Source organism: Ischnura elegans, chromosome 1, assembly GCF_921293095.1.
Source record: "Ischnura elegans chromosome 1, ioIscEleg1.1, whole genome shotgun sequence".
Classification (NCBI taxonomy): Eukaryota; Metazoa; Arthropoda; class Insecta; order Odonata; family Coenagrionidae; genus Ischnura; species Ischnura elegans.
In genome coordinates this window covers 119169086-119183408 of record NC_060246.1, presented here as the reverse complement: position 1 = coordinate 119183408, position 14323 = coordinate 119169086, and the positions used below count along the sequence as shown (strand labels likewise).

At 43.3% G+C, this 14323-nt stretch overlaps 1 long non-coding RNA gene across 1 annotated transcript in view; it reads right to left on the bottom strand.

Moving 5' to 3' along the window:
• Positions 1-1708: 1708 nt before the first annotated feature.
• The window catches only part of LOC124168941, a 354549-nt gene continuing 341934 nt past the window's right edge, over positions 1709-14323 (bottom strand). Inside the window, exon 3 of the long non-coding RNA XR_006867014.1 lies at positions 1709-1793. This is a non-coding gene — a long non-coding RNA (uncharacterized LOC124168941). The remainder of the gene's footprint in view (positions 1794-14323) is intronic.

Genomic DNA, 14323 nt, shown 5'->3' with positions numbered 1-14323 from the left:
CCTTTATATTAGTAGGTAGACTTGGTATCAACTGTAAAAAGTATACAATAAATTGACTAATTTGTAGGCTCAATAATAAGATGCAATATTGCGATTGTACATATAAACACACTGATGAACTCTCACAAATGAGAAAATCGATTTTTTTCTACATTCTAATCAAAGCTATAAATAAGTAGTATTATCTTCAAAATTTAAATTTTGACAGTTACGTGATTTCTATAGTATCGACGTACTCACACCTGTACTTATACCGCTGACGGTTTCCCGTTTTGATATTCATATTTAGGGGTTGAAGCTAACACGCCTGGAAAATGAATTTCTACGCACCTTGGACATTGTCTCAGCCGATCTTTGAAAACAATCGAGGAAGATAAATCATTTACGGACTCCACGATTTAAGCTTATAGCCTATACTATTGAGGCGACGGGGGCGACTTGGCTGTTGCTCTATCGCGGCCTCCCCTTGGCACGAGCGAGGCTATCGCGAGGGAGTGTCCAATGGAGGCGGACGCACCCCAGTTCGCGCTAATGGCCTCCGCGTTATAATAGCGGGGCCTACTTACGCCCGGGCTATTCCACGGTCCACGCGCCGCCGCCGCCGTCCGTCTGATAGCACCAGAGGGCGGAATATTCAAACACGGACACCCCGCACGTGACCCAATGCACGCGGGTCCGAGATGGAACGCCCCTGTCTTCAGAAGGAGCAATGCAGGAGCATTACACACGCGGACGGGGATAAACAATCCCTTTCTGCACGGGACGACTCCTCCCTCCGTAACCTTAGCAGGGGCGAAGTGCCCATCGGCGAAACCCTTATCAACAACCAGAGCGACCCCTGGCCATACTTTCAGAGGGTGCTGCATGTGCGTAGGGGTTGGAACGAGAGCTGAGGAGACCTTTTCCCTGCCAGCAGTGGCGAGGGCTCAGGGGCCGCGCGACCGACACGTGTCTGGGAGTGGAGTTTATATACCTCCCACACACTTGCATTGTCGAGACGGGTCTCTCTCTTTCGTACTGTTTGCAAATGGAGGTGCTAATGCATTGATTGCCCTAGAAAAAGGGTAGGACAGGCATTGGGAGAGGGGGGCGTGGTACTCTTAATTAGCTAAACAACACCCTACCAAAAGGCGTGCGAAGAGGTTTATTCGCGCCCACCAGGGAAGGTCGATGTGCGCCGTGCACGTTGCTGGACGGGCGGCGAAACACAATGAGATTGAAACTGATCGCATCGAGAGGATGAAAAAATAGGTTTTAGGGGCCCGTAAATAAAACGCCCCTTCTTCGCCTTGTAGCGTTTTTCTGCGGGAGAGTTGAAAAAATGGCACATAGTAGGTGTGAGAATGAACGCGGGTCCGCTCTTTTTTTACGGTCGGTATCATTTTCCAAGGTGATGGATTACCCGTGTAGCGCTCAAGGAAGCAAATTGCTCACCGCTGCCCTCAACGTAAGAGGAAATTTATACGTAGTTCTAACCTCATTGATAAAATATATAAGAGGGAAGTTTTAGACAAATCTGTTTCAAATTTAATATATTTTTAGGTGCTAAGCAATATAACTAAACATTATAATATGAGAGTAATATAGGAAACTATTGACGCAATAATCGATGATAAAAATCAGTTATTAGAGCAATTAACTAAATATATTATTATTGTGATAGACTAATGTGAAATTACAATCTTCAATTAACTTACCCTTTCTTTGATTTTCGAGACACACTTAACTCTTCTCAGGGCCTCCGATGGATGTGATGATAGTTTCCCATTCATTCTCTGTCTGCCGATACAACACTAGAAGTGGAAGAAGATGAAGTATTGTAAATGGCACAAGTAGGCATATATGAATATCAGTTTATTTGACATCTATCCGCAAATAGCAATGCAGAGTTTTCATAAATCCATCTCGGCTACCCACCTATTTTTTTAAATGATAGACTATCAACTTATTGGATAAAAATCTTGCAAGGAAAAAATTAAACGACCTCATATAGGTAAATTAAATAAGGTCATTAAATATATTTCAACCAGATAAATTTGGATTCTTAAAAACTTCAATTTAACTAGTATCATATAATCATCATGAGCGCGTATCACTTATCGTTTCACTTCTCCAACTTTCGACTGTATTTTAGGATACTGTCAGGTATTTCCTCTCTGATCTTCTGAGTAATCAGAGATCTAATTATCCAAAATCAATAAATCTAGTGCCTTGTTTATTTTCATCCAAGCAATGAACTATCTCGCGATATAATAGCCCTGTTTCATTAGTGATTTTTAACATACCACATTAAAGAATGTCAATACTACTCTCCTTGTTCGGAGTTCTGTGCTCCTCACGACAAGGTGCAGGGAAGTAACTCATAAATAGGTATGTGGTTAATTGGCGGAAAAATTATTCATACACACTGAAAACATTACATCTCTGTGGATCCCGCACTCATTGCAAGCATCTACAGCAATGAAGAATTGATTCATTGATTAACAGCCATTCACAAGCTGTGCAAAGATACCGAGGAATCCTGAGCATACATCTTCTCGGACCTTGTGGATAGTTACGATTTGAACTCGTAAATAATGGGCGAGGCAACTAAAATAGGCATCATCAAAAGCTGAAGAAGGAAAGGGCGGAAAATTAGCTTGCGTAATGAGTAATTCCTTCGAAAATTGCAAAATCGTCACATTAAAAGTTCCTTCCTTTCTGACTTCTTTCCCAGAGCTTACCAGAGAAGGCAAATAAAATAGGCATCTCAAAGCTGTAGAAAGAAAGGGAGGAAAATTAGCTTGCGTAATGAGTAATTCCTTCGAAAATTGTAAAATCGTCACATTAAAAGTTCCTTCCTTTCTGACTTCTTTCCCAGAGCTTACCAGAGAAGGCAAATAAAATAGGCATCTCAAAGCTGTAGAAAGAAAGGGAGGAAAATTAGCTTGCGTAATGAGTAATTCCTTCGAAAATTGTAAAACCGTCACATTAAAAGTTCCTTCCTTTCTGACTTCTTTCCCAGAGCTTACCAGAGAAGGATGACTTATGCCGACTGATTTTAGAAAAAAATATGCAATCCACTGCCCATATTCCTAACTAATCCAAGCCTCCCTTCTCCACTCCCTTCTTCCTCTACCTCAAGCCAACGCACATATGCTCAATATTTAACGAATTCTGTACCATTAAAGTGGCGATTAATCGCCACTAAAATAGGTTTGCATGAATCACCGGCTCACTCCCATATTAAGGCCGTTTTACACGGGGAACGTACTTGCACAATATGACGTGTGTACGAAGGCGCAGTCAAAATTGTGATGAATTGCTAGAACACATGCGAGAATACGTGGACGTGAGATGGCAAAATAGCCCCTGTTCTAATTTCGTTCTTACATTCGCGCAATTCCGCGCCATTTTAGAAATTAATGCAGTTCTAACCTGCGCAATTCCGTGCCCCGTGTAAAACGGCCTTTAGACTTCCCTCTTCAAGTCACAACACTATTCCTTCTTATTCCACTTATGAAGTCTATCCACTTCCTACCCTTCTCCCGCTTACCAATCACCCTTCTCCCCTACACTTCGGTCTCCCCGCTCAGTACTCGCTCAATTCAAACCCTTTGTCTATTCCGCATCTCATCTAAAATCTTTTTCTTCTCGCTAATCATATCGAGCACCTCGTTAATTCTCTTCCTATTCGTCCACTTTCCACTTCACCATCTCCATTGTTGACCGTTCTACATTTCAAACGCCTCTAGTCTCTCTTCGTCCTTTTTCCTCTTTTCCACGTTTCCGCCCCGTAAAGACCCTCCAAATCAGACTTTTCACTAGTAAATTGATAAAACTTTTAGTTTAACCCGCGTTTTGTGGCTTGAAAGTCGCCAAAGGTTCTTCCCCTCAGCCGGAGGGTGACTTATAAGCCACGAAAAACGTTGATTAAAACGTTGCAAGAAGCCGCTTTAAACGTTGACGCTACTTTTAAGCTAAAAGACGCAGGTCAACCCAAAAGTTTTATTAATTGACAACCAGTGGCGCCGACTCCATGGGGCCTGAGGGGGCCCAAGCCGCCTCAAAAATTCGTTATGGGTGTGAAGAAAAAATGTATCAGGCTTGTCAATTTTCCCCAGAGTGTCCAGATATCGAGAGTCATCAGGGTGCTAATTTTGAAATGCTTAAAAAACTTAAAACTCACTACTTATAAAATTTCCCGTGGTAAGATCCCCGGTATGCACACCCCCCCAATATTTTTTGTAAGTCGGCATCCCTGTTGACAGCATTTTAACCGCGAAAGTTTTTACAACTCCATCCTCACTAGTCTTTTCCTAAATATGCACAATCGAATAATAACGGCATCAAATCGAGGCGCCCGATGCAGGAACTGGCCCAAACAAACATACCTTCCGTTATTGATGGCTCGACGATTACCCCAATCCATCTGCTCCATTAAACCCTCCTAATCTAAACGGCTAGGCGTGCTCTCGCATTCGCCGTTATAGCATTCCGTGGTCCCTACTTTCGACACTCAATTTGGATACGAGGAGGAAGAGGGCGACGTCCAATGCCCGGACAGCGCACGCACAGAAGTAATGAACTCCAGAGAGAGAGAGAGAGAGAGAGCGCGTGTAAATTGGCCGACAATTGTCCTGGGCCGCTTCGCACTGGCCGCACGTTCGTAAACGAACGTAAACACACGTGCCTTCCTCGCTTCACACTCTGTTCTCGCCACCCCCAAAATATCCAACTGCCTCGCGCGTCCCTCACCACTCATTCCCTTCCTGGTTGTTTGAGAGTTGAGAGGATTCACTGAAGCTCGACCCACGTAGAAGAGGAAAAGAGTAACTTACCACTGTATAACCAATGATGACACTTCGTGACTTATTACCAATGGTGACACTTCGAAGAGCTATCATTGCTAATATGGAGGCCTTCCACCATGTTCAAGCTTCTCGTTTCGATTTAACTTCTCACTGCGTTTCCATCAAGGACGCTACATGCAGGCTTCCCGTTGAAGCTTGATTGTTTTCGATAATGAACGCAGCACGGTGATGAGTCTAGAGGGATCCATATTTTTCAATATTTACCATATAACATTTACAATCGCCAGGCATTGCATTGAAAAGCTATGAATCTAGCCGATCTTAAGAGCGTAAATCTCGGTAAACAACCCTAAATTAAAAACTATTTCTCCTCTAAAATTCAGATAGCTCTTCCCATCACTCATACGGTTAGCGACTTTTGTGAGCCCTTTAAAAATGCGCGGTGGATGACCACACATGAAGAGGCCGACTGGAGAATTCTCCGCTATAATATTCTTGGTATCCACCAAAAATCACATACTTTAGGAAATCCCTCGCTGGAGCAAGCTGCCTCTTCCTACACCAAAGGCAACATGAACACCTTTTTTATGTTTACGTAAATCAAATTGATATTGCATGTCAAACGGAGTTCCCCTATGCAATCGAAAAGCTCGCATCCTCAGAGGGAATTCTCGTACCGGTGACGTCAGAAGAGGTGGAATGCTCTGGTGACACTATTCTTCCCATATAGTACCTCTTCGTAAGAGTACCTATACCTCTCGCTCTAATGATCATTTTTGTGGCATATTAATCGCTTAAATATTTCCTCATCGTCTTTAAATGTTCAGGGTTTAAAAAGTAGATTTCAGTCAATATGTGAACATTTGGTAGTACCTTAAAAATAGAATAGAAAAGGCTTTTCGAATTTGAGATAAGGAAAAATACTGAAAATGGCATACTATTGGAACCATGAAGTTGTGGAGCTGATATGGTACGCTTCCAACGAATAATAAGAGACAAAAATGACCGGTTCTCCTCTTAACACTTGCTCAATGTTCTCTCTCCCATAAGTATACATCCTCTCGCGTCTGCAGCTTCTTTCTCTCATCATTGCGTTCTCCATACCCGGCCTTTTGCCTCTTTACGTAGAAGGGAAGTATTAGGCTGATAGACTGACTCCTGGCGCTGTTGGATCCACTCCTGGGTTAAAGAGAAACCGTGAAATAGACCACATCTGCCACCTCATCCGATCCGCAGCACATTTTCCATTTCCCTGTCGTTCTTATTGGCTAACTGGGCCCAATACGATCTGCGCCCACTCACGAGGACAGGAGCATAGAGGGCGGCGAATGGACTGAATACGATGGAGTTGTTGGATTCAACGTGCTGGTTCGGGAAGAAGAACGGCAAGCGAAATAGTCATTTGATGGTCCTCCTGAATCCTAGATAAGCGCCTCGAGTGGCCCAAACAAGCGAGCTCCGGCCGCGAGAAGAGGTCAAAGCCGATGAATGGACTCTCCGGCGGCATTTGAGGCAGTTCCAGACGAGCATGACCACCGCTTTCCTCCCACCATCACCACCCCCTCTCAATTCTACCACCACTATCACTCCTCCCAACCTACCCGTTCTACTCCTCCTCGCCTCGTCGCTACAGCATTTTCGCCGAATGTGGACCTGGGACGACGGCGGAAGGCAAAACCTCGACATATGCGGCGGTGGCGCGGGGGAAGGACAGGCAACGAAATCTCCTCCCGCTTGCGGCGGCGGAAGATCCCAAGGGAGACGCGAAAGAGTGCCAATGGACCCCGGGGGAGGGGGCGGGGGTGGACACACCACCGAAAGCGACGGGTGAATTGGGACCCGGGCGCATCGGGGGCGGCTGGCCCTGTGCCAGGGCCGGCGGCGACGGTGACACTTGGGGGATTCGGATTACGACTGCGGCCTGTGTGTATGTGTGTGTCTGTTAGGGTGTCCGATAGAGAGAAAGTACCATTGCGAGATTCCGCGCGACGGCAGCGGGGTGGCCCTATAGGGAGATGTTCCCCTTTCGTGGCGCTTGGGTGGGCCGCCGGGGGTTGAAAGGGTGTTTCTTTCTTTTTTTGCCAATGCAGGCCGGAGAGAAATGGCTCGAATTGAAGCAGAGGGCAGTTCTCTTGCTGCCGTTGGAATATTGTCCCCCCGTTGTCTGCCCTTCATGTAATGCTTATGATTGGAAAATGATTCGACCACCAAAATGAAAATGAGGTCTCTGGAATTCACCCAGGGAGAAGTTTTTTTTTTAAAGCATCGCTGGATAGGACACCAGGGCTAGAGGTAATATTACACCAATAAACGCCTGTGGTCTCCAATTCTGTGATGTTGCGATCGAAGCAGTGATTGCTGTAGTTGTTAAGGCAGGGCATAGTACAATTAAGGTATTGAACGTAATTATAAATGAGGGAGGTACGAGAACAAAGGATTTGAAAGACATGAATGAATGACCTGATTAAATTGAATGCTAGACCAATTCACCGCTTACATATGAATAGTCAAACCTCAGAATTCTGTCCCTACATACCCTCCTGGATTATTAGCTCTTATTAAAGAAATAAAAAATTCTGTGAAAATATGCCCATGAAAATCAATCGTAACTGCATATTTGCCTTAAGCATAGCTTATTAATTTTAATAGGATTTTCTTTCGTCCGAGAGACTACCGTTATAACGTCACAATTTTAGATAAATAGGCATGAATTTAAGGTATGAATTAAGAGTACGGAAAGGTGATAAGAATTTGAAATTCCCGAAAGCATAAGCAAAGAAGGCGTAAACATGTTGCTACAATTGCTGAGATCAAAGAAACAGAAAAAAGATGATTTTTACAATGCCTCCTCGTCACAGACAAAATACATCGAATAATCTCATGTGTGAACAAGGTGATAGAAACTATCCTCCTTTACCACCTTGATATACGGATAATGAAGTGTCTTGGAAAATCTGCAATTTCGTTTGAAAGTACTATGACATGAGTTATAAATTCTCAAATTTTGTACTCAAGTTTTGCCCGAATTCTCAAAGCGATTAGCTCTTTCATGTTATAAGGTCAAAAATTATCGGATTTTCACCTCATATCCTAATCAGTAACTTTAGGAGTACGTGAAGGATCTGAGCAAATATGTGCCTAAATATGATAAAAAATTCAATTTAGTTATGCTTAGAATTATCTCCAGTGAGTGACTGTGTTCTCAAAAAATGAAAATATTCTTGGAGAATTGATTAACTCATTCGGATTCCAAATTCCTTATAAAAAAATAATGCACACAGCAGGCGAGGGACCATGGTACTTTTCTTAGCACGGCCAGGCGTTACAGTGGGTATGCTTTTATTAAGGGTGGCAAGACGGTTCGGTCGGGTTCAAGTCCCTTATATATTGAGACTGTGTTCCTCTCCTCTTCTTTAAAAGTGGTAGAGAGAGAACTTAGACGTCGATTAACGTAAACCTGGAGTGTTTTATTATTTCTTAGTCGAGGGATTTTGAAAGAGTCGGTCTGTGGTACCTCTATTTTTCATCAAGCGGAATAGTTTGTAGGAAGAGAATGCGATGAGTGCAGATGAGGGAAAAAGCGGGGAAAATGAGGGGTTCGGGTTGGTGTCGTAGATAAAGTATTGGTAAACCACCGAATGGGTTTGGGTTCAAATCCCGGCGGTCCATGGTGGGCATTTTGCTGAGATTGCCCGATTTCTGACTGAGTTTTTTTCAGTTATTTTTGCACTTTAAGTAGAAGACTCTGTCCGTCGGATAAGACATTATGATGTCTTTCGTCTAAGGTCCTTAAAGATATAACTGACATGAGCAATATAGTCCATTGCTTATGTCAGTTTAATAAGCTAATGATATTCACAAGGATTGTACTTGGGAAATTATAAAATTGAGGGAATATTGCTATATAGACGCAGAAAAAATCGTAGGGACACTCGCCGAGCTTGAAAACTTTTTTTTGGAAGGAAACTAGAAAAATGGGCATAAAAATTTCGAATATTTTTGATTTTAAAATTTCTCAGCCACTGGTCGCCTTTCGTTAAGAGCAGGCTTATACTGACGTCGGGTTTCCTTCTATCTGCGTGCCCTTTCCTAACGGCGTTAAATTACCTCAGCTGTCGGTGGCGTCCTCCAAATACCATACCATACCACGGTAGGGGTGAAGTGGCGATGAGGTGATAGGAGAAGGGAGATGGGGTGAGTGGGGAAATAATTGGGATGTGATGGAGAGAGAGGGGGGAGGAAGAGGGATGAGCGCTCGAAAATTGACGCGGGCATTCAAAAGAAGGAAGATGGACGTGTCTATGAGTGTGTTAGAGAGACAGAGGAGCAGAGGGCGTTGTTGGAGGAAAGGAAAGAGGGCGGCTGTTTGAAGGAGATGGATTGCGCGGGGGGAATAGGACACGCTGCGAGGGGGGCGGGGGAGTTTGCAGGTAGGACGGGTTGCGCCGCTTTTGGGGACGGCGTGTGTTATGCTGGTGGATGGCAGGAGCCAAGGGATGGTTCCCCTCTTTCCCCCCCCCCCCCCTTCACCCTCCACGCCCCTTTAAAAACCAATGCAACGGCACCCGGGGAGTGGGCGCAGTAGGTACGGATGGCCGGGTGGAGGGGAGGGGGGTGTGGAGGAGACGTCTCCGAGGAACCATTTACCCCGGCCGCAAAAGGCAGTGCCAGGGGACCCCCCCCCCCCATCACGCATCACTCGTCTCCCCGCCCCCGAATGAGCGACCCCCCCCCCCACCCTCTCTGGGCTGCTCCACCCTCGCGCCATAAAGACTTCAAAAAGGGGGAGAGAAGAGAGAACCCCATGACATCCATTGGCGTAGATCTGGAGCGTTTTCCAATTTCTGACTCTGGGGACGGAGGCGGCGCGGCGTGGTTTTGCAGCGGCGGATGTCAAGAGATAGCAGTCACCATGGAGACCAGCGACACCCCTTGGTTGTCGAAGGGGGTGGAAGGGCCCTGGTTAGCGGAGCGAGATTAAAACTACCCCACCGTGTGTTCGGCTCCAATGGGCAAGAGTATTAAAATCCTCTTGGCGCTGTAATAAGGGAAGGTTTGGTGCCTTACGTCGATAATCATTTTCCTGATCAGTGGGTACTTTTCATTTATACGCGTTGACTTAAAGGACTCGTTCATCTTGGGGAGGTTTATATCAAGCCACAAAATTCTATAACGCCACTGGATGAGATTGGAATTATATGGATGAAATTAGGGTACTTGAAATTTAAGAACAATTAATACACTAGTGGTAATAAAATAGATTATTTCATACATAGTTCATCATATTTTAATGAAAGATATTAGTAAAATGTTCTCTTTCCTGTTTGTATTTATATACGTGCGATATAAATTAAAATGAAAATGAAAATGTCATTCACTATACCTATTCAATTGACGGATAAATAAAAAACTATGATAAACTCGACAGCTATTTTTTTCGGACGTAGGTATAAAATAAACATGAAAATGTTGGCATAGGTAAGTCACAACTGGCTACTGTATATTGGAGAAGCCTAAAATATCTCCTCCTAAATCTCATTTTTTGCGTATATTTTTAGAAGTCTATGAAGGACCCAGTATACATATCTCAAACATCTCAGCGACAAGGGCCACAAATAAAGGCAAAATTTCAAAAAAAAAAAAAAAAAAGGCCCTTTTCAAGTTTCATTGAAAAACTTTTCATGGTCATCGAGTTGAGGCAGTTGGTAATAGGATTCCATAAATTGCGTTGGAAGGTTTTTTAGGGTGGCGGCGGGTGGCCCAATGCCTTTTGAAAGGGAGTGAAGGGCGTTGGGGATAGGACAGGAGTTGTCATGAGGCGGGAGGGTGGGTGGTAGAGGCGGTGGAATGAACAGACGGGACGAAGAAGAGGACCAGCCGGGCCGAGGTCTTCCCCAGAGTCCACCAGAACCCCCTGGAGAGATCCCCAACTCCTCGAGGACTAAGGTTATGAGGTTAGAACTTATAACTGAAAGACAATAATTAATGGAGCAGTTCTCAATAACATTCAATCCCTTCCCGAAAACTCGAATATTTATATGAATTCACGAAGACAACCACTATAATATATCTTCTAATATGGTACAACCTTTTATGAAGTTAGATAAAGTTGACCCTGAGTACGTTGAAGTTATCTATACAAAAGTTGAAATTTACCCTGAAAAAACGGATTGGTCGGAATAGTAACTCAGATCTGCGTATTGGTCGTCAGGTATACTCGTTATCCCGATTGCAGGTCAGGTATTTATTTGACTGACTGGTATTCATCCGCGATCATGGGTTAACATCTCACCACTACTGTTAAAATGGATATTAATAGTTCAGAAACATGCAAAAAAGTCAGGAATTGAGCGCAGGGTTTTAAGGGAATATTTTCCATTCAGGAGCTACTGCGCTAATTCATAGTTGGAATTGATTCAAGCCAACAAAACCCTTCAAGCTTTGGTCAATTCTGTACCCTCCGCAAAGCATGTACTTATACAGAACCTAACTGGCGTCGTTGGAGATATGGAAATAATATATAAATATTACGGTAATGGATGAGATATCAGAAGATGGAATGTTCTTTACCCCTTCCACCTCACATCTCGCTCAAAATCCACTACAATCATCAGATCTCTCAATGTAGGAACTAGTTACTTGGCATTTGTCTTCCTTGATTCGGCTAATTCTGCGATAGTCAGTCGACTGTGGATATTTTTGCAAATACAAGATTCATGACGCAACTGAATGGTGGATATCACATGCAAAAAATAGCCACTGACTTTTTTGAGAGATAATTGGCATTAATAAGAAGTTTACAACCAAAAGTCGAGAATAAAAATAAACTCATCTTAGCGACGGGGCGAAAACTACATATGCCATTGGCATATTACGGGGGATCAGATTTTTTACCTTAACAAACATAATGGAGCCCTACCAAAATGGTTCATAAACTATAAAGGAGTAGCTAACGTATATTATTAGCTCATAGGACAACAATTCGTCCACTTAAACCATAATTTACCTCGTAAATAAAAATAATTATGCAATAATTATGCAAACGTTATTGTTTCTTTGGCTTAGAGTGGCCGATTCCCTCATTTTCTTCTTTCATACTTTGTTTACATACATTTAAGTTTGTAGGCAATCTCGTTGAAGATAAAAAACTTGATTTTGAAATGCTTTGCTCGTATTTGCATGAAGAACTATGTAAGCACTGCATAAGCGAATAAGATAGTGGAAAGTTTGCAGCAAATCTCATCTCTAAATTTTTTCTATTCATTTTACTTTTCACAATATGAGTTGCTATTTAAAGTTCTTCCATATAGAGACCGAAGAATTTGGTTGATTCTTTGGTACTATAAATTTTATGATGTTTTAGTTAGTCGACAATATGTCCCTGGTATTTAATTATTGATATACAAATATCGAAACTAGTTGTCAACTATAAACAAATACCAAATAGTAAAATGATCGAGTCATTTGACAATTGGAAATTACACTTATTTATTATCATTAATATCATAAAAAAGAGGGAAAGATAAAAAAACAAGAGCACTGCAGAAGTATATCTTACTAGTTACATATTTTCAAGCGCATTAAATTTAACCTGCAACGCTTAATTTAAACTATAAGAAGTTGTTAAGTCAAATTATTTAATAAATTTCCATTTGAAATGCCTACGTGAATAACATTAATAAATATGTTTGCGATCAAAGTTTCCTCGTTTACTTCTCCACAAAAAAATAGAATGAAAGAGACCACGAAATAGACCCAATTTTCTTTCCAAGGAACCAATTTAATATCCTATATTCTTTCCCCGGGCTCCGCTCTCATTTTTACGCTCCTCTCCCGGCCCACTCACGTAGAAGAGACAAAAAAGTTTGCGACACCGCATTATAATCCTTGTCCCCCAATCCAAGTGATCGCATCCGCCGCAAAAGAGGAATTATTACGTCTTTCTCTCTCTCTCTCTCTCTCTGAAGACGCGATAACTTCGAAACCCCCTTCCCCCATCACTCTCCTCCTTCATCCCCTCCTATTCCCCTCCAGTCCCCTCCCCCGCATCATCCCTTCCGTCAACTCTCTTTTCGCCCTCGCGATTTCGAAACCCCATCTTACGCGATCCATCTAATTCTTCCACTTGACACTTCTTAACTAGTTTCAGGAACACTCGTTGGAATGAAAATTTTATTTCTACCCCTCATAACCTCTCGTAAGGAGAAACAATCTAATTTCCATTCCCTCTTTCGTAGTCATCCTATTTATTCAGCACCCTCCTTACCCCCGCACTGCCCGTCGCACCCTCTAGTCTTAAAAAAATTACACCACCCTCTCCGTCGCATCGCGTTCTGGCCCTGTGAGCGGCCTATCTTCGCCACCGCCATGACTGAACTTTTCATTTCAAAAAACAACCCACTTAAACTCACCCACCCCATCATCTCCTCTTTCTCTTTATATCTCTCCATCCCTCTATCCTATAATCCCCACATTCATCGCCCATCCCTACTACCTAGAACTCCCGTGAGACCGAAGGATTTCTCCCACCGTTACATGCCATAATAAACCCCCCTATCAATTATCCCCTATCCAGCTTCCAATGTCCCCAGATGGCTCTAGGTCTCCCTTGCATAACCCCCCTTCCCTCCCTCCCAACCCCCACCCTTCTCACCCCTGTGGACCTGAACAACAGTCCCTCTCCATTGTCCCTTTCAGTTCACCCTGCCAGTCCCCCCTGTCCATTGAGGGCCCGTGCGACAACCCTTTTGTGTCCCGCGCGATGACTGCCGAACCCAACCGGAGCGTGACAAGGCGATCCCCTCATTACGCCACCTATTTTTTCCCTCCGGGCCACCTCTGCCGGTTGAGACGCACCTCGACCAAAATACACGTTTAGGAGTCCGGTGTTGTCCGTGACGTATCTTTTTTAGAGGCGGGATTGATGCTCAATGAACTCATTGTTGACAGAATTTAAAGGAGCACTGGGGTGGAGTGTATTGTATAAACATTCTCAAGAGGGCTTGTGTTTGAAATCAAAATATTTGGCTTCGTTTTGCGCGGCGTCTCAAAATGAGTTTCTCCGTGCTTCATTACATAATAATTCGGCATGAAATCTGTGTGCTTGAGATAATTATTGGTGGGAAAAATTATGAATAAGTTGTTTGCCCGTGCCAGTTACATCAGCTATAGAACAATTCTATCGCAGAAAAAGCCGTATGGAAGGAAGATCTCATTTAGTTTTAATAATGGAATGATTATGAGAGTGAAACGGTTAGCTGATAGGAGAATTGTGTGGAAAGCTACAGCAACTAATCTTAGGACGCCGACCTATTAGGAATGCCAAAGTTTCCCATTCAAATGATGCTTCACCAGGGTAAAGCTGTGGCGTTAGCGATCACGTAGACACCAAAATTATTTATTATCACATACTAAATTGAACTTACGTTTCCTTCAAAGACATGGAAACACTAGCTACCAGTGGAAGGAGTAGGTTTAGGAAAAAATCCTAGTGGCCTATGCGGATTCAGATTACATCATAGTGCTTATGA